The 21,308-nt window shown below is 36.9% G+C and overlaps 1 long non-coding RNA gene across 1 annotated transcript; it reads right to left on the bottom strand.

Moving 5' to 3' along the window:
- Window positions 1–16,653: 16,653 nt before the first annotated feature.
- LOC140178943 (uncharacterized) lies at window positions 16,654–21,070 on the bottom strand. Its single transcript, XR_011872052.1, has 3 exons — window positions 20,432–21,070; window positions 20,016–20,266; window positions 16,654–16,862 (listed from the first exon to the last, which is right to left on the bottom strand). It is a non-coding gene; the product is annotated as an uncharacterized lncRNA (long non-coding RNA).
- Window positions 21,071–21,308: the final 238 nt, after the last annotated feature.

Raw genomic sequence — 21,308 nt, 5'->3', positions numbered from 1 at the left:
TCTCCTGAGGGTTCTTTCGTCTTGTTCACAAAAAGTGGGTATAACTCTCCTTGTACCTGACATACAACCAAAGTATAAGAATCACACAACACCAGAGAGGCAATAACACTTCAATCTATTGCAGAAGTGAAATGTTAATTGGCTTAAGCAAAAATTCAAAGAGTTAGTGTGTTAGTTAAAGGTTAAAGAAACAGAAAATAAAAAGTGCTTGATCTAGACCACCACCTTACTTAATCATTGTCAATCTAATTCAATCTCCGGCAACGGCGCCAAAAACATGATGTGTGGAAAACGATCCAACATGAAACTCACCGGCAAGTGTACCGAGTCGCATCAAGTAATAATAACTCACATGAGTGAGGTCGATCCCACAGGGATTGAAGGATTGAGCAATTTTGGTTTAGTGGTTGATTTAGTCAAGCGAATCAAGTATTGGTTGAGTTGTTTATAATTGACAGAAACTAAATCGCTTGAAATGTAAAGGGAGAGGGCTAAATTTCAGGAAATTAAAGAGCAAAGAAAGTAAATAAGTTGAATCTTAAAGAACAAGTAATGTAAATTGCAGAAACTTAGATTGCAAGAAATGTAAATGGCTGAATCTTAAAGTGCAAGAAATGTAAATGACTTGAATTATAAAAGGAATTGGGAGTTGGAATTGTAGAATTTAAACAAGACTGAAGTAAATTGCAACAAGCAGAAGAACTAAAGATGTGTTGAAGTGTAATAGATCTCAAATAGAAAGATAAAAATGCTTGAAGAATGAAAACAGAAAATGACTTGTGCTTAATTTGCAGCAAATTTAAAAGTGGTTGAAGATCTCAGGAGTGGAAGAGACTAGAAAACAAGTCTAGATTTCAAATCCTTCCTTGATCCAACAAGATTAATTGCAAAAGAAATAAAGAAAAGTAAATTGCAGAAGAAGATTGCAGAGAGTAGAAGAGGATGCAATAGACAGTAATTAAAATTCAATTATGCAGAAGAATTAAACAAGAGATCTCAAGGTGAGATTAAAACAGAAGTTCTTCAATTCTTCACCCAAGATCCAAAGCAAGAAAAGTAAAGAGTGCTCAAGCAAGAACAAGGAAGAAGAGAGATCAATTCTCCTTCCCAATTCTCTAAGATATAAATTCAAAAGTAAAAGCTCCAAATGAAAATGAAAATTAAAAGGAAAAATTCAAAGTAAAGTCTAGAGGTGTCAAAAGGTTCTAATTACATCAAACTAACTCCTATTTATACACTTTCTATTCTTGGATTTTGGAATTTGGATGGGCTTTTGATTTGGTGAAGAAATGAATTAAGTTGGATTTTTAATTCAATTTTCAGCCCATGGGGAAATTGCTTCCAGGGGGATGCTCAGCTCAAGTGGGGAGCTGAGCATTGAGGCTTAGTGTGAGGATCCTTGTTGCGTACCTTGCTGGGAGAAGGCATCAGGGGAATGCTCAGCTCACAAAGTGAGTTGAGCATTGGTGCCTTGGTGCATGTCTTGTGCGTGCCTTGTGCTCCTTGCCTTGTCAAATGTTGCGTGTCTTGCTTCCTGGACCGTGTCAAGCATGTGTGTGGTGTACCATGAGTAGCGCTTTGCTCTCCAAGTGAGCTGAGCATTGGTGCTTCCAAGGGAGGTCCTTGGTTCGAAACTTGAGGGAAGCATGCGCTGGTGGTATTTTCTTGGTTTCCTTGTAGCTCCTTGCTCCTTACTTCCTCAAGGTGTTGAGTTCGAACCTTGGGAGATGCATTTGGCCAATTTTTGGCTTGTTTTCCTTGTGAGTAGCGCTCCCCCACTCCCCTTTGGTCCTTGGTTCGAATCTTGGAGGAGGCACTTGGCAAACAATTTCCTTGAATTTGTTTGGATGAGTGCCCAATAATGCTCACTTGGTGAGCTGAGCTTGATCTTTCCTTTCCTTGTTTCTTGGCCTCATATTGTGCTCAGCTCACAAAGTGAGCAGAGCATTGTGCCTTGGTTCCTTGAGAGAAAATGTAGCGCTCCCTTGGTGAGCATGGTGCTCTTGGAGTGAGCTTCATGGTTTTCCTTCATTGTTGAGCCACACTTCTTCCTTCCTTGGCCACGCTTCTTAGGCCACGCTTTCTTCTTTTCTTCTTTTCTTCACCTACAATTAATCAAAACAACCAATCAAAGTATCACCAAATTCACAAGGTTTATAAATCATAAAAAATCAATGAAATTTAGCCTAAACCTCATGATTTAGCATCAATTAAATGGTGGTTGTTTGATTCAAAGAAGTCATGCATTTCCATTCTAAATTACTTACTTAGACTGCAAGAAAGTGTATAAAACCTAATAAAAACAAAGAAAAAGGCTAGTGAAACTAGGCTAAGATGACTTGTCATCAACACTGACTCAATCAGGTATTACTTGGACGACCCAGTGCACTTGCTGGTACAAGAGTACGAAAAGGTGTGGGTTTTGTGCTACCAAATTTTTGGCACCGTTGCGGGGGATTGCTGAGTTTGAATAAATAGAAGGATTGTCTTGCTCCCTTGATTAGGTAGTTTATTTTACATTATTTTAATTGAGTCTTTTATTTTTATTTTCTTCTTCAAATTTTCGAAAAATCAAAAATATTTTCAAAAATATTTTTCTTTTCTTTTTTTAATTGTTGTTCTTGATTTGAGTCTTGTGTTCTTGTTAAGTCTTTTATTTCTATTTTCTTCTTCTCTATTTTTTTTTGAAAATTAAAAAAAAAATTTCAAAAATATTTTTCTTTTCTTTGTTTAATTCTTGTTCTTGGTTTGAGTCTTACATGTTCCTGTTTTTCAATTACAAAAAAATTTTAAAACTTTTCCAAAGAACCTTTGCATGCAGTTTATTTTCAAGCATCCTTAGCTTTCTGTTTGAGTCCTTTTTCTAAAAATCTTTCAAAATTAGTGTCTTTTTGTTTGAAGCTTGTTTCAATTTTTAAGTTTGGTTTTTGAGTCTTTTTGTTTATGTTCTTGATAAATTTTCGTTTCTTTGAGTCTTTATTTTTATTCTTTACAGCAATTTTTAATTTTTTGGTATCTTTCTTTCAAAAGTTTTCAAAAATAATTTTTCTTTGTTTAAATCTTGTGTCAAGTCTTTAAGTTCGGTGTTTCCTTATTACTTTTCTTTTAATTTTCGAAAATTGTGTTTCGGCTTAGGGTTAAAATTTTAAGTTTGGTGTTCTTTTTATGTTCTTGAATTCTTTGAGTCTTTGAATTTTGTTTTTTGCGTTCTGGTTAGTCTTCAATGTGTTCTTGTATTTTATTTGTGTTTTGATCTTAAAATTTTTAGGTTTGGTGTCCCATTGTGTTTTTCCTCCAAATTTTCGAAAATTGGGTGCACTAGATCTAAAAATTTTAAGTCTTGTATCTTTTACTTGTTTGTCTCTCTCCTCATTAATTCAAAAATAAAAAAATATCTTTTCTTATTTTTAATTATTTTTTCGAAAATTTTACACAAAGAATTCAGATTTTAATTTTAAAATTTTTTATCTTATCTAATCTTAATTTTAAAATTCAAAAATTAAATCTTTTCAAAATAAAAAATCGTATCTTTTTCAAAATCTTATCTTATCTTATTTCAAATTTCAAACTCCTAAATTTAAATTTCAAATTTCAATTTTTAAAATTAAACCTTTTCAAAAATCAAATCTTTTTTTTTCAAATCTCTTTCCTATCCTGTTGACTTTTTCAAAAATTCAAAATTTAAGATTTCAAAATTTAAAATTTTAAATTTCAAACTTCAATTTCAATTTTGAAAATTTTAAAATTTAATTTTTAAATTTCAATTTTAATTTCAAATCTTATCTTATCTCTTATCTTATTTTAAATTCAAATCATTCTTAATTAATCATTTATCTTCTCTCTCCTCTTTTTCAAAACTTCCTAACTAATTCTTCCCCCTCTGATTTTCAAAAATTATCTTCCTCTTCTCTCTCTTCTATTTTCAAAATTTAATAATTAAATTTTAAATTCTTTTTAATTAATTAATTTTAATTTCAGACTAAATAAATAAATAAAATAAAAACAAAAATATTTTAATTCTTATTCATCTCTTCTATTCCTATTTCTTCCCCTATCCCTATTTCTTCTTCCTCTTCTTCTACCTTCCTTCATTATGAACCCAAGTGGGAATGAAGAGTTTAGGAGAACTCTGGGATCTTACACAAATCCCACTGCTGACTTCTATGAAAGAAGTATTAGCATACCTCAGATCAGAGCTAGTAGCTGATAAACCCCAATTTTATAGTTTATCTTGTGTTGATTTTAGGAGATTTTATCAACTTTTTCCACATTTATTCACTAAAATAGCATGGTTTTGTAAATTCTATTTAAATTGTGCTTAAGAGTGAAAACATGCTTTTTAGACCCAAAAATTGATAAATTTAATTCACTTTAATTCCATTCGATACCTTGATATATTTGTTAAGTGAATTCAGGTTTAGAAGGCAAAGATTGGATTGAAGGAATGAAGAAAAAGCATGTAAAAATGGAGAACTCATGAAGAAATGAAGGAATTCCTAAGCTTTCAATCCTGACCTCTTCACACTAAAATGATCATAACTTGAGTTACAAAGGTCCAAATAAGGTGGTTCTAGTTGCGTTGGAAAGCTAACATCCGAGGCTTCAAAATGATATACAATTTGCCATAGTTGCTTTGCAGTTAGGTGACACGCACGCGTCGCCCATGCATGTGCATCGCAGGATGAGCGTGACTCACTTAAAGGCAACACGTGACCAGCGATTTCTGAAGCATTTTGGGCCCAATCCAACCCATTTCTGATGCTATTGAACCTGGGATTGAAGGGGAAATGAACCAAGTAGTCATAGTGTAGTTTCCATAACATTTTAGGGTAGAATTCTAGAATGAGATGCTCTCTCCTCTCTCTAGATTTAGGGTTTTTATTTCCATTTCTTTTTTGATCTAGATTTTAATCTTGTTTCATTTTAGTTTTCCATTACTTTTATTCGTTCTAGCATTTTAATTTAGTCACTTCTCTTGTTAATTTCTTATTTTTCTCTCTTTTATGTTGATGAACCATTGTTGGATCTTGATTTCTTCTAATGCAATTTTATGTTTCCATGTCTTCTTTTATGTTTATCTTCATTCCTATTGTTGATTTCTTACTTATGATAGTTATGGGTTTTGTTAATTCTTACATTTTATGATATTTACCTTTATTGCATTCTAGGTGTTTGATAAAATGTTTTCTCTAGTTTTTGAGTAGTTTTCTTTACTCTTGGCCTAGGCTAAGGGAATTGAGTGACCTTGAGTCATTAGGTCTCATTGAATTGGTGATTTGAGAACCCTTAGTGGTCAATTTGAGAACTGTTCCAAGGGTTACCTGAAACTGTAGGTCGATCTCGGTTGAGATCTGCTGTGGTGGCCGGAGCAGTCATGTCTGACTTGTTGGAGCTGGTGGAGCTAGAAATGCTGTTGATCCTTCGTCACCGGAGGGTGGTAGTACATGAAAGAGACTCCGATGCTTAAGTTAGCATGGGCTTTAAGCAGGTTTTTAGTAGAATCAGAGTATGAGTTATACCTGGGTGCTCCAGTGTATTTATAGTAGTGTAGAGTGACCTTTTTGGAGATAAGATAATTATCTTATTTTATCTTATCTTTGAGTGAATTCATCTTATCTTTTGGGAGACCGCCCTTATCTTTCTAGGCTTTGGCTGCCTTTAGATTGGGCTGTGTCCCTTTATTTGGGCCTGTCTAGGCTCTCTATAGCGATTTGGCCGAACTCTTTGAGAAGAGGTTGGGAAATTCCAGACCTGAGGAGGTCGGTCAAATTTTCTTTAATCAGCTCGGGTCGTATAGCTCGACCCAGGGCATGAACAGTGCCCTGGTTGAGCACGGTCTTCCTTTTGGAGTTGTGTCCTTTTTTAGACTTCGGTCTCCTTTGTTGGGGAAGCCGAGCTCGAGCATCTTGATCTCATTGTAGAGTGGCTTGAATGCGGAGCGTTTTTCTCACCCCCTTTTTAATTGCAACGTCCGTTTTGCCTTTCCTTGGGAATGTGCGAGAGTAAAACCCATTAACTCCCTTGCCATTTCCTTTGTTTCCCTCTTTTGTATCTCACTTTTGAATTTTTCAAAGCTTCCTTCAATTTTCTCTTCTCTTGCTCGCTGTAACTTCTCCTTTTTTTTTCGTTTTTGCATTTTCGCGCTTCCCTTTTCTTTTACTCGAGAGGTGATTGGCCGGTGTCGCTTGCTTCAATCTCTAATCGTCTCCTTCTTGTCTGCAGGTTGGTTTTCTTCTTCTTTCTCTTTTACCTTCCACGCCATTTTTCATGTTTGCATTGTTCTAATTCTGAAAAGTTTTATTCTTTTGCTTGAATTCGTTTTGGAAAGTTTGCATCTTTCTCTGCTTTTGTTGTGTCTGATTATCGCTAAAAATGTGTGCTCTGAGGGTTTTTTTATTTGTATGAATCGCCATTTTTGTTCGGCTGTCAGTTTGTAGTTTGACGTAGTGAACTCCAAAGGATTTCAAAAAGGTTGGATCTTTCTTGATGATTTCTGCGCGGTTTGTTTGATGTTTGATGGTATGCTGCTTTGTATGCCATGGATGATTTCCTTTAGATGCGACGTTTAACGATCCAACTTCCAATACGTCATGATCGTACCAAAAGTAAGGTGTTACTGACCTGTTTTACTTATTAACTATTTACTATTAAGCCTTTAGTTCGATATCGCGATTCAATTTTAGTAAAAATACTAGAAATTTTTTTTTGTTTTTATTAATCAAAATCATATAGCAAACATCACCAAGTAATAATAAACACATAATTATTAATAATAGTAATATTATACAAAAGAATTTAAATAAAATTCAGGTACAACTCCTATCCCTCTGCATAAAATAAAACCTTAAGCAGTAAGGGCGAGGGAATTCTATGAAAGAATCTCAAGTCATAAACTTAACTCGTAAATAAATTCTAGAATTGCCCGCAGCTTCAAACTGAATCTTCGTACCTGTGTCACTGAAAGGGTGGAAGATTTTGGGATGAGAACAAACCACACGTTCTCAGTAGGGAATGGGAATGCCGTAAAAGTAATGATTAACATGCAAATAATTAACTTTGCTTAATAAATCATCTTAGTCAAATCTTTTGAAGTACTTTTTAATATTACTTTAGATAAATAATTACTTTCTTTAAATTTCTAAACCCAAAACAGATCTCAATCACAATTTGTCGTATTAAATATCTTTTAGCCACATAATTGAATCTCAGTCACAATTGATTCTCAGTCACAACAAACAGTTATTAATCAGTTCTATATATTCACAGACTACTAGCACAAGTAAGAAACTCAATTCAACAGACAAACAAATCACAATAAAACAAACAACACAATCGCAGAGAAGTAATACAAGCAAACACAACCAAAAGCAAATGCACAACTAATATGATGCATGTCTGTCCTAAGCAGGCCATGAGCTCACGTGTCGGTTTACACCCTAGAGCCCGACATTACCTAGGAACAAGTCCCAGATATGGCTTCCCTTTGTGTCCTTAGTGCATATGTGTCGGTGGTAAGAATACCACTCCTTCGTGACTACTGGCAGTCGGCGCGAAGCCCGACCCCATTATATACGCACAAGGGGAAACAGTGATCCTCAGTTCGTGGGCGTCCCCGAGATCATTTCACAAACAAAACAGAGATCTTCAGTTCGTGGGTTATACTCGAGATCAATACACAATAACATAGCGATCTTCAGTTCATGGGTTATACCCGAGATCAATACACAGCAAACATTGATCTTCAGTTCATGGGCTATACCCGAGATCAACATACAACAATTCATGGGTTATTCCTGTAATCAATAATTATCAGTCCGTGGGTTTTTCCCGCATATAAAACAAATAACAATCTATAGGTTTTCCCCGAGATCAATGAGCATTCAGTTCGTGGGTACTTCCCAAATTTTACCAATTATCAATTCATGGATTTCTCCCGTAGTTAAACAACTAACAGTTCGTGGGGTTTTCCCGTATTTTATCACTTTTCATTTTCCTTTCTAAAACTCAACAATCCATATATCAGTTCCTCATTCTCTTTTCCCTTTGAATCCTTAACATATTTTCTTAAACCTTTCTTAACTTTCTCAAGCATTCGTTCGCAAAAATCTCAATCATCAATTCAGTTCATAATCTCTGCTTTGGCAACCTTGAGTCAAGCCAACTTTAAAACTATTTTTCAGTTTAGTCCTCTATCAAAAGACTGAAGAAAATCATTTATTTTAATTTCATTAAACACCTTCCAAAACATAATCTCTCATTAGAAGTAATCAAACAAAACTTAAATAATCATTTTTCAAATCCAAATCTTCTAAAATAACTTCTCAAATAAAACCTCAAATTTTATAAAATTTCGGCAGTACCTCCCCTAAAACTCGGACTTAGCCACCCTTACGGGTTCCCTCTTTCTCAACAAGTCTCCCCCTTTCCTCAACAACTACCAAATAACAGGTTCTCAAATCAGTAAGAAAATTCACAATTTACAATAGCCAACAGTTCGGTCATAACCCACAATTCCCACATAACCCATCAATTCAATTTTCACCTCAACAATTCGTAACTAACTTTCACTTATCATAGGATTCTTTTAAAATTAAACTCAATAAACTAGTATTCCAAGAAACTTGGTGTTGAGGTAATTTGGTCACAATAAAAACTTGTACCATCTCTCTTAAAATTCTGTTATTGTTTCCTAAGAAAATGCAGAAAAACAGCAGCAAGTAGTAAGTTTGACAAATTCCTTAAAAATCCAGTTTTCACCCAATGCCTTTCAAAATTCACGACCTCAAACAAGACTCTTTTAGATTTTTATTGAATCAAATTCCAGATTAATACAATGTCATATGAAAAAGTTATGAAGTGAGAAACACAGCCAGGCCTTTTAGAATTCGGTTTCCAAAATCCAGTGAGTTATCCATACTCTTTTCAACATATCTACTTGGTTAAATAGGATATTGACATGAAATTTAAAATGAAGATTGTGGACACAGGAAGTTTGAAAATGCCGTTAGTTTCAGCTCAAATACTTACCAGAATTGAAAGTTAAGTGAGTTGGAAGTTGGTGCTTCTGCAGTAAAGAAACATAATTTTCTGCAGAAACCATCAATTTTCAAAAATTCATTTCTCCCAAAATACTCATCAATAAATTCTGAATTTTTTAAGAGATGCTCAAAACACAGTAAAGTTTCATGCAAAAATAGTTTCATTCAAGTATATGACCTGGGATGCTCCCAGAAATTGATTCTTTCTACTGTCATGTATGCAGAAATTCTGCCTTAAGCATTTTCAACAACCTTACTTATCAAAAACCACATTTGAACTTATAACCCTTCCAAAATCACACGTTTAACCTCCTTCCAGTTATTCAAAATTGTCTTCATTGCCAACACAGCCCAAGAACCCAGAGTTAATAATTCACACGATGTCAAGTACTTAAGCATCAGCAAACCTTTTCTTTTCTACACTATGCCAAGCATAATTTTCCATATACACTCATCATCATTCAAACACACAATAACTCATCAATTCACACCAGCAAGCTCAGCAACACAAGTAACACCATTTATTCAATCCCTTACAACATTCAGTACGCACAATCATCAAATCAATCACCAACTACAGTTATAATTCAACTCAATTCCATCCATATCAAAGAAAACAATATCAATTACAACTTCAAACACTCACAACAAAGCCCAAAGACATTCGCAGCCTTAACCTGCATTCAATAATCCAATTTAAGCACTAAAACATCATCAAACTTACTCCAAATTTCACAACCTCAAACCAAGCTTATTTCTATCAATTAGTCTCTCATAACAACAAAACTAATTACATTCACAGCAATAATCAAAACTCAATTCATCAGTTATCCATACCACTGCTTTTCAATAATTAACTCGGCATATTTTAATTTAATAAACTATACTAAATTAATCATTATTCACAACAGCATCTAAATTCAATCACAGCTCAGAATAATCACAACAACTAACTAATTTCAAATGCATTTCAACTCATTCATGTCAATTAAAAAATTCTTAACCATTGTTAACCATTTGCACTTATCCAAGAACTTGGTAGGCATTCTAAATTAAAAACGTTAAATACCCTACCTCAAAGTCGAAACTCGCAGAAATCACTAAACGCAACTACTCCATTAGCAGCTCTAACACCCGTTCTGCTCTCTTAGCAGCTACCATGATGATTCTGGGCAGCTTCAGTGATGGTGAAAGGTCTCAGCTTCAGCCAAACAGCAGCAGCAGCAGCCTCACTTCTTCTGGGGCAGCAACAACAATGACAATCGCGCCTATCCCAATCATCTCTATAGCGGTGACATCAGTGGTTCCGGATAAGGACGATAATACTAAACAGAGACATTAACATATACTATTGTAATCAAAACAAAATATGGTAGAGAAATAGATTCGGAAAACAGAGCATGAGCAAGAGTGTTACAGTTTCAAGGACAAGCTTCAAAGTAAAATTGAATTGGCAGAACTAGGGGGAACAAGAAACAGGGCAAGCTTACCAAAACGGCAGCGATTCTAACGGTGGTCTCTGACGGCAGAGGCGGCGTGCAGATCGACGGCAGACCACAGTGGCCCCTCTACTCAGCGGTTCTGCCTCCTTTCCTCCCAACCTCCAAGAGAAGCACCAGCCCCAAACAAGGCTCGACGGTGGTAGTGGAGTGGCTGACCTCAACACTGGCGACGCCGGGCGGAACAGCGATGGCGACAAAGGGGCACGAACGGCGACGTTGGGACGACGGCAACAAAGCCCTCGCCGTGATGGTCGTGAAATGGGTCGCAACAGTGACGTGCCACACAGCCCCTCTCCTCGCTGGTGAACCTGGCTCGCGGTCGTTCTCTCTTCCTCTACTGGCCCTCGACAGCGACGACTCCGGGGGGAAACGACGAGCAAAAACGGCGGCTCCTCGAGTGACAAATCGGTGGCATGAGTTCTGGCGGGAGTGGCTGCGACAAGGACGGCACAGTGGCAGCGGGCTGAACGCGATGTAACTCCGTTCACAGTGTGTGGGTGTGTGACGGAAGGAGTGTGGGCTGAGTGGGTGTAGTGTTCTGAGTGTGTGTGTGCCACGGTGAAGCTAAGGGAGAGAGGGTGAGTTCGTGTGTGTTTGTTACGTTGAAGGGGGAGGGTGAGGCTGCATCTGTTAGGGTTAGAAATTAGGGAAATTAGGGATTCTGAATGAATTTGGGGATTTTGGGATTTAGGGTTAGAAATTAGAATTTTATATAAGAATAAAGGATAGCTATGAATAGATATTTTGATAAAATTAAAGGATTGAATAATTTTAAAATCAAATGTACTCTATTAAAAATATTTAGAAACATTATTTATCAACATATTGCTAAGTTCAACACTTGAAACTGTTCTGGGAAAGACTTGGTTATCACCCTATTGGTATAGTGGAGGCGTCAAGACACAAGGGGGGTATTTGGTTCCTTTCTGCAATACAGGGTGTTCACTGCAAATGGGTTGATGCTTTCGATCAGTGTGTTACAGTTGAGGTTCAGGTAAATAATGTGATTTTGAGGTGCAGTGGTATCTATGGTAGTCCTCAATTTAATACCAGAGTTCTGCTATGGGATTATCTTGTTACTCAGTCTTCGTCTTTCTGCGGGCCATGGATTGTTCTTGGTGATTTTAATGAAGTACTATTCTCTCATGAATCTAAGGGTTGCCTCTTCTCGAGTCGTCATGCAGATCGGCTTGCTGCCTCTCTAGGGGATAGTAATCTGTTTGACTTGAAGACTATTGGAAGACAGTTTTCTTGGTACAGAAGGGTTAAAAATGGTGTTGAGGTGGCGAAAAAACTTGACCGGGTTTGTATCAATAGTTGCTGGCTATCTCTCTTTCCAGAGGCTTACGCAGAAATTTTAAATAGGCTTCAGTCTGATCATTGTCCTATCCTAGTACGCTGTACAGGTCGTCCCTAACCGAAAAAGAATAGACCTTTTCGGTTTATTGCAGCTTGGGCAACTCATCCGGGGTACATAAATATTGTGAACCAGTCATGGCAGGCTGGCTACAGAGAGATGCATGGCAAGCTTTTAGAAGTGCAGAAGAACTCTTTGGAGTTTAATTCTAAAGTGTTCGGCAACATTTTCGTTAGGAAATGCAAATTGGAGAGACAGATTAATTTCCTTCAGAAGCGACTTGAAGTAATGGAAGATTTGTCTATGCGGCAAAAAGAAAAACAGCTGATTGAGGAATTTAATAACACGCTTGTGCAGGAGGAACTTCTATGGTTTCAAAAATCCAGAGAGCAGTGGGTAAAATTTGGGGATAGAAATACCAAGTTCTTTCATGTCCAGACTCTTGTGCGGAGAAAGCATAATAAGATTCATGGTCTCTTTCTTCAAGATGGGGTGTGGGAAACGGACCCGGATGTCCTTAGAAAGGAAGCTGAATCCTTCTATAAATGCCTATTCTGCCAGTCGGAGGATGTAGACTTAGGTTGTCTTGGTGATGTGCCGCTGCCTTCCCTGAATGATGAAGCCTGTTGTAGCCTCACAGCGCCAGTTACTCTGGAAGAAGTTAAGTCGGCTGCTTTCAGTATGCATTCTTTTAAGGCGCCGGGCCCTGATGGGTTTCAGGCTTTCTTCTTTAAAGAATACTGGAAGATTGTTGGTTTTGATGTTTGGACTATGGTTCGTCATGCGTTCTCTGGTTTGGATATGGATCCAAGGATGATGGAAACTCTTGTGGTTCTTATTCCGAAGGTAGAAAACCCGGTTTCCATGAAGGATTTCCGACTAATTAGTCTCTGTAATGTGGTTTACAAAGTTATAACGAAGGTCCTGGTCAATAGACTTCGTCCCCATCTCAAAGAGATTATTGGGCCCCTTCAAGGAGGGTTTATCCCGGGGAGAGGAACTCCTGACAACATCATTGTAGCACAAGAGGTTCTCCATTTTATGAAGAAGACAAAGTCAAAGAAAGGCACCCTGGCCTTTAAGATTGATTTGGAGAAAGCGTACGATAGAGTGGATTGGGGATTTCTGAAACAAACCCTGGTGAGTTTTGGCTTTCCTCCTCTGACAGTCAATCTGATTATGCGTTGTGTCACTGCTTCCTCACTGTCTATCCTCTGGAATGGGGATAGATTAAATAGCTTTACTCCGAGCAGGGGTCTTAGGCAAGGAGATCCTATATCACCGTATCTGTTTGTGTTGTGTATGGAGAGATTGTCCTGTTCTATTAATCAGCAAGTTGATAAGGGCTTATGGAAGCCAGTTGCGGTTTCTAGAGGGGGTCCAAGAATTTCTCATTTGATGTTTGCCGATGATTTGCTTCTTTTCTGTAAAGCTGAAAAACAACAAGTTCAAACTGTAATGGTAGCTTTGGAAAATTTCTGCAGAGCCTCTGGGATGAAGGTTAATGTGGAAAAATCTAAAGCGCTATGCTCCAGGAATGTTTCAGCGACAAGAAAAGAGATTTTCACTGGAGTCTCCTCTATCAGATTCGTCCAGAACTTGGGCAAGTATTTAGGGGTGAACCTTAATCACTCTCGGGTGACACGCGCAACTTTCAACGATGTTTTGGACAAGATTCGGGGAAGGCTAGCCAGCTGGAAAGGGAGATTGCTTAATAAGGCAGGCAGACTCTGTTTGCTCAACTCGGTAGTGACTGCGATTCCTACTTATCGCATGCAAGTATCTCTCTTCCCTAAAGGGGTAACTAATAAGATAGAATCCATTATGCGAAACTTTCTATGGAAGGGTCAAGCTGATGGTAGAGGCCTGAATCTAGTTAACTGGAAAGTGTTGGTCACTCCTAAGAAGTTTGGAGGTCTGGGAATTAGAGATCCTTTTTGTGCCAATATTGCTCTTCTTGGAAAACTAGTTTGGCAACTTTTTCATCATCCCGACAAGCTATGGGTTCAACTGTTGACGGAGAAATACCATTCTTCTAAGGCTGATTGTTTTAGTCGGTCTCGAGGAAGGGGATCTTATGTTTGGAAGAGTATATGTCGAGCTTGGGATATCCTGAAGGAAGGTTTTAGTTGGTGCATTGGGGATTTGGAACAGAACTTTTGGTTTTCTAAATGGAGAAGAGAGGGGCGACTATGTCAGGAGATGGATTATGTTCACATTTCTGATTCGGATCTCAGGATCTTGGACCTTTGGTCATCTGGACAGTGGAACCTTGAGAATATCTATTCTCATCTGAATCAGTCTCTGCAGAGCAATGTTAACTCTTACAACCCAGATGTTCAAGCTGGTTCAGAGGTCGGTTGGTGTTGGACTGGTGCGGCCTCAAAGGTTTATGATGCTCATAGTGGTTATTTGTGGCTCAGTAAGAAGATGTTTAGTTGGGAGGATAGGGGTAATTGGCTTTGGCTTTGGCGTCAACATGTTCCAGAAAAGCACAAAATTTTGGCCTGGCTATGTCTTCGGGAGGCTCTTCCTACTGCTGCATTTCGTTTTAGGAGGGACATTTCGCACATGGATAGCTGTCCACGATGTTTCTCAGGTCAGGAATCGGTTTTACATTGTATTCGGGATTGTCCAAAAGGCCAACTTGTTTAGCAAGCTTTAGGGATCTCCGATCAACCAGTGGATTTGATGAGTTGGTTCTTATATAATAGCAAACAGCGCCCTTTTAGATTCTTTTCTGGTCTCTGGTGGATTTGGTGTTCGAGAAATAATGAGATCTTTCATCCTCACGAGCATTGGACCACAGACAAGGTGATTGGTATGGCTTTGTCCTTAGAAAAGGAGCTCCGAAATATTTTTGAGTTGCAACGACTATCTATCCCCTCAACCATTAGTGGCTCTTGGATTCCCCCTCAGTGGGTACCTTTAAGATTAATTGTGATGCTAGCTATCCTGGCAGTGGTGCTCGAGTTAGTTTTGCTTGTGTTAGCAGAGATTGGAAGGGAAGGTGGCAACGAGGCTGTCTGGGAACAATTGAGAGTCGTAGCATTTTGCAAGGAGAGTTGTTTGCTATTTGGAGAGGCTTTCTTTTAGCATGGGACTCGGGACAAAGAGACATTATATGTGAGACAGACTGTGTGGAGGCATTTACTATTGTCAATAATTTACAATATTGCTCTGGGTTTATTAATCCTTTGGTGTTAAAAATCCGAGATATCATGTCTTGGAAATGGCGTGCTGATCTTCGGTTGATCTTGAGAGATGCAAATACAGTAGCAGACATCATGGCAAAGACTGCAATGAGGACTATTTCTCCCCAAGTGGAGCTTCCATTGCCTTGGAAGGAGTTTGAGAGTAGTATTCAGCGGGACTGCCTTTCTTAAGCAGTTTCTTGTTTTTTTTTCTTTCTTAGTTTTTGTTTATTTTCTTTTAAGTCACCAAAAAAAAAAATCAATTATTTCTAATTTACATTATAAAATGAACATATTAATCATATTTCTATAAAATATAGTTTAAACTCAATATTAATTATTCAAATTAAATAATATAACTTCTCATTAATTTTCTATCTCCAAAACTTTAATTTCAATTTATAAAATAACTAATTATAATAAAAATTGTACACAAATATTAATTGACTTAAACTTAAAGTATTTATAAAAATTAATATAATAATTTCTAGTAAATTAATTCCTAAGAGTTCAAATTAATAACATAATTCATTCAAAATAGAATTTATTTAAATTAAATTATACAATTCTTTCTTATTTTTTGATTACCCAAAATTATAATTTCAATTATACCAAATATCTAATAAAGATTATATAAAAATTCTAATTAATTTAAACTCTAATTATCATGAAACCCTATTTAATTACCTTTAACAAAATAATTTTCTTAAAATAAATCACAAATAACTAATTATTTGATTTTCAAAAACTAGGGTTGTTACATTCTACCCACCTTAGAAAAATTTTCGCCCTCGAAAATTACTAGAATAAAATAAGTTCAAACTGAAATCAAAGAAAGCAGAATATATGGACAAAAGTATAGGCAATGTCAAGGATGAATATTCAAAGAGTTAAGTAAGCAATCAGATTCATAGGCAAGCAAAGGTATACAAGAATGACAAAGTATGGTTGGGAAACAAGTAAATCACATTCTAAGAAGGAAATTCAAACTAGAGAATTCCAATGAAAGCAACGAAGAAAAAGATGGCACGAGTTTGCGTGGCACGAATAAAGATTACACGTCAAAACGAAACTAACTTTATAACTTCTAACGCTCCCAAACCCCGTGAATCGCATTACTTATTCTTCTATTTCGTCTATGATAACCCATTAGTGTTCCCATATACATAAATCATTAGTATTAAGTTGGCCAGACCTAATACCATGAGGAATGTAATGGTAAACTAACAGCGTTGATCATTAGACAGTCATGCACATAAAACTCAAACTCTTGTTATCAGAACAAGTCACAGCATGACAGACACTCAAAGTATGCAATGAAGCATAGTCAGTCCATTCCCAAGGCTCTAATAGGAACGAACTGCTCTGATACCATATTGTAACGACCCAACTTCCAATACGTCATGATCGTACCAAAAGTAAGGCGTTAGTGACCTGTTTTCCTTACTAACTATTTACTATTAAGCCTTTAGTTCGATATCACGATTCAATTTTAGTAAAAATACCAGAAATTTTTTTTTTGTTTTTATTAATCAAAATCATATAGCAAACATCACCAAGTAATAATAAACACATAATTATTAATAATAGTAATATTATATAAAAGAATTTAAATAAAATTCAGGTACAACTCCTATCCCTCTGCATAAAATAAAACCTTAAGCAGTAAGGGCGAGGGAATTCTATGAAAGAATCTCAAGTCATAAACTTAACTCGTAAATAAATTCTAGAATTGCCCGCAGCTTCAAACTGAATCTTCGTACCTGTGTCACTGAAAGGGTGGAAGATTTTAGGGTGAGAACAAACCACACGTTCTCAGTAGGGAATGGGAATGCCGTAAAAGTAATGATTAACATGCAAATAATTAACTTTGCTTAATAAATCATCTTTGTCAAATCTTTTGAAGTACTTTTTAATATTACTTTAGATAAATAATTACTTTCTTTAAATTTCTAAACCCAAAATAGATCTCAATCACAATTTGTCATATTAAATATCTTTTAGCCACAATTGAATCTCAGTCACAATTGATTCTCAGTCACAACAAAAAGTTATTAATCAGTTCTATATATTCACAGACTACTAGAACAAGTAAGAAACTCAATTCAATAGACAAACAAATTACAATAAAACAAACAACACAATCGTAGAGAAGTAATACAAGCAAACACAACCAAAAGCAAATGCACAACCAATATGATGCATGTCTGTCCTAATCAGGTCATGAGCTCACGTGTCGGTTTACACCCTACAGCCCGACATTACCTAGGAACAAGTCCCAGATATGGCTTCCCTTTGTGTCCTTAGTGCATATGTGTCGGTGGTAAGAATATCACTCCTCCGTGACTACTGGCAGTCGGCGCGAAGCCCGACCCCATTATATACGCACAAGGAGAAACAGTGATCCTCAGTTCGTGGGCGTCCCCGAGATCATTTCACAAACAAAACAGAGATCTTCAGTTCGTGGGTTATACCCGAGATCAATACACAATAACATAGCGATCTTCAGTTCGTGGGTTATACCCGAGATCAATACACAGCAAACATTGATCTTCAGCTCATGCGCTATACCCGAGATCAACATACAACAATTCATGGGTTATTCCCGTAATCAATAATTATCAGTCCGTGGGTTTTTCCCGCATATTAAACAAATAACAATCTCTAGGTTTTTCCCGAGATCAATGATCATTCAGTTCGTGGATACTTCCCGAATTTTACCAATTATCAATTCATGGAATTTCCCCGTAGTTAAACAACTAACAGTTCGTGCGGTTTTCCCGTATTTTATCACTTTTCATTTTCCTTTCTAAAACTCAACAATCCATATATCAGTTCCCCATTCTCTTTTCCCTTTGAATCCTTAACATATTTTCTTAAACCTTTCTTAACTTTCTCAAGCATTCGTTCGCAAAAATCTCAATCATCAATTCAGTTCATAATCTCTGCTTTAGCAACCTTGAGTCAAGCCAACTTTAAAACTATTTTTCAGTTTAGTCCTCTATCAAAAGACTCAAGAAAATCATTTATTTTAATTTCATTAAACACCATTCAAAACATAACCTCTCATTAGAAGTAATCAAATAAAACTTAAATAATCATTTTTCAAATCCAAATCTTCTAAAATAACTTCTCAAATAAAACCTCAAATTTTATAAAATTTCGGCAGCACCTCGCCTAAAACTCAGACTTAGCCACCCTTACGGGTTCCCTCTTTCTCAACAAGTCTCCCCCTTTCCTCAACAACTACCAAATAGGAGGTTCTCAAATCAGTAAGAAAATTCACAATTTACAATAGCCAACAGTTCGGTCATAACCCACAATTCCCACATAACCCATCAATTCAACTTTCACCTCATCAATTCGTAACTAACTTTCACTTATCATAGGATTCTTTCAAAATTAAACTCAATAAACTAGTATTCCAAGAAACTTGGTGTTGAGGTAATTTGGTCACAATAAAAACTTGTACCATCTCTCTTAAAATTCTGTTATTGTTTCCTAAGAAAATGCAGAAAAACAGCAGCAAGTAGTAAGTTTGATAAATTCCTTAAAAATCCATTTTTCATCCAATGCCTTTCAAAATTCACGACCTCAAACAAGACTCTTTTAGCTTTTTATTGAATCAAATTTCAGATTAATATCATGTCATATGAAAAAGTTATGAAGTGAGAAACACAGCCAGGCCTTTTAGAATTCGGTTTCCAAAATCCAGTGAGTTATCCATACTCTTTTCAACATATCTACTTGGTTAAATAGGATATTGACATGAAATTTAAAATGAAGATTGTGGACACAGGAAGCTTGAAAATGCCGTTAGTTTCAGCTCAAATACTTACCAGAATTGAAAGTTAAATGAGTTGGAAGTTGGTGCTTCTGCAGTAAAGAAACAGAGTTTTCTGCAGAAACCATCAATCTTCAAAAATTCATTTCTCCCAAAATAATCATCAATAAATTCTGAATTTTTTATGAGATGCTCAAAACACAGTAAAGTTTCATGCAAAAATAGTTTCATTCAAGTATATGACCTGGGATGCTCCCAGAAATTGATTCTTTCTACTGTCATGTATGCAGAAATTCTGCCTTAAGCATTTTCAACAACCTTACTTATCAAAAACCACATTTGAACTTATAACCCTTCCAAAATCACACGTTTAACCTCTTTCCAGTTATTCAAAATTATCTTCATTGCCAACACAGCCCAAGAACCCAGAATTAATAATTCACACGATGTCAAGTACTTAAGCATCATCAAACCATTTCTTTTCTACACTATGCCAAGCATAATTTTCCATATACACTCATCATCATTCAAACACACAATAACTCATCAATTCACTCCAGCAAGCTCAGCAACACAAGTAACACCATTTATTCTATCCCTTACAATATTCAGTATGCACAATCATCAAATCAATCACCAACTACAGTTATAATTCAACTCAATTCCATCCATATTAGAGAAAACAATATCAATTACAACTTCAAACACTCACAACAAAGCCCAAAGACATTCGCAGCCTTAACCTGCATTCAATAATCCAATTGAAGCACTAAAACATCATCAAACTTACTCCAAATTTCACAACCTCAAACCAAGCTTATTTCTATCAATTAATCTCTCATAACAACAAAACTAATTACATTCACAACAATAATCAAAACTCAATTCATCAGTTATCCATACCACAGCTTTTCAATAATTAACTCGGCATATTTCAATTTAATAAACTATACTAAATTAATCATTATTCACAACAGCATCTAAATTCAATCACAGCTCAGAATAATCACAACAACTAACTAATTTCAAATGCATTTCAACTCATTCATTTCAATTAAAAAATTTTTAACCATTGTTAACCATTTGCACTTATCCAAGAACTTGGTAGGCATTCTAAATTAAAAACGTTAAATTCCCTACCTCAAAGTCGAAACTCGCGGAAATCACTAAACGCAGCTGCTCCATTAGCAGCTCTAACACCCGTTCTGCTCTCTTAGCAGCTACCATGATGATTCTGGGCAGCTTCAGTGATGGTGAAAGGTCTCAGCTTCAGCCAAACAGCAGCAGCAGCAGCCTCACTTCTTCTGGGGCAGCAACAACAATGACAATCGCGCCTATCCCAATCATCTCTATAGCGGTGACATCAGTGGTTCCGGATAAGGACGATAATACTAAACAGAGACATTAACATATACTATTGTAATCAAAACAAAATATGGTAGAGAAATAGATTCGGGAAACAGAGCATGAGCAAGAGTGTTACAGTTTCAAGGACAAGCTTCAAAGTAAAATTGAATTGGCAGAACTAGAAGGAACCAGAAACAGGGCAAGCTTACCAAAACGGCAGCGATTCTAACGGTGGTCTCTGACGGCAGAGGCGGCATGCAGATCAACGGCAGACCACAGTGGCCCCTCTACTCAGCGGTTTTGCCTCCTTTCCTCCCAACCTCCAAGAGAAGCACCAGCCCCAAACAAGGCTCGACGGTGGTAGTGGAGTGGCTGACCTCAACACTGGCGACGCCGGGCAGAATAGCGACGGCGACAAAGGGGCACGAACGGCGACGTTGGGACGACGGCAACAGAGCCCTCGCCGTGATGGTCGTGAAATGGGTCGCAACAGTGACGTGCCACACAGCCCCTCTCCTCGCTGGTGAACCTGGCTCGCGGTCGTTCGCTCTTCCTCTGCTGGCCCTCGACGGCGACGACTCCGGGGGAAAACGACGAGCAAAAACGGCGGCTCCTCGAGTGACAAATCGGCGGCATGAGTTCTGGCGGGAGTGGCTGTGACAAGGACGGCGCAGTGGCAGCGGGATGAACGCGATGTAACTCCATTCACAGTGTGTGGGTGTGTGACGGAAGGAGTGTGGGCTGAGTGGGTGTAGTGTTCTGAGTGTGTGTGCGCCACGGTGAAGCTAAGGGAGAGAGGGTGAGTTCGTGTGTGTTTGTTACGTTGAAGGGGGAGGGTGAGGCTGCATCTGTTAGGGTTAGAAATTAGGGAAATTAGGGATTCTGAATGAATTTGGGAATTTTGGGATTTAGGGTTAGAAATTAGAATTTTATAAAAGAATAAAGGATAGCTATGAATAGATATTTTGATAAAATTAAAGGGTAGAATAATTTTAAAATCAAATGTATTCTATTAAAAATATTTAGAAACATTATTTATCAACATATTGCTAAGTTCAATCAATTATTTCTAATTTACATTATAAA

The sequence above is a fragment of the Arachis hypogaea genome, chromosome 15 (assembly GCF_003086295.3).
Source record: "Arachis hypogaea cultivar Tifrunner chromosome 15, arahy.Tifrunner.gnm2.J5K5, whole genome shotgun sequence".
NCBI classification, from domain to species: domain Eukaryota; kingdom Viridiplantae; phylum Streptophyta; class Magnoliopsida; order Fabales; family Fabaceae; genus Arachis; species Arachis hypogaea.
The sequence above is the reverse complement of the archived record's forward strand: the minus strand, read 5'-3'. Positions and strand labels throughout refer to the sequence as shown.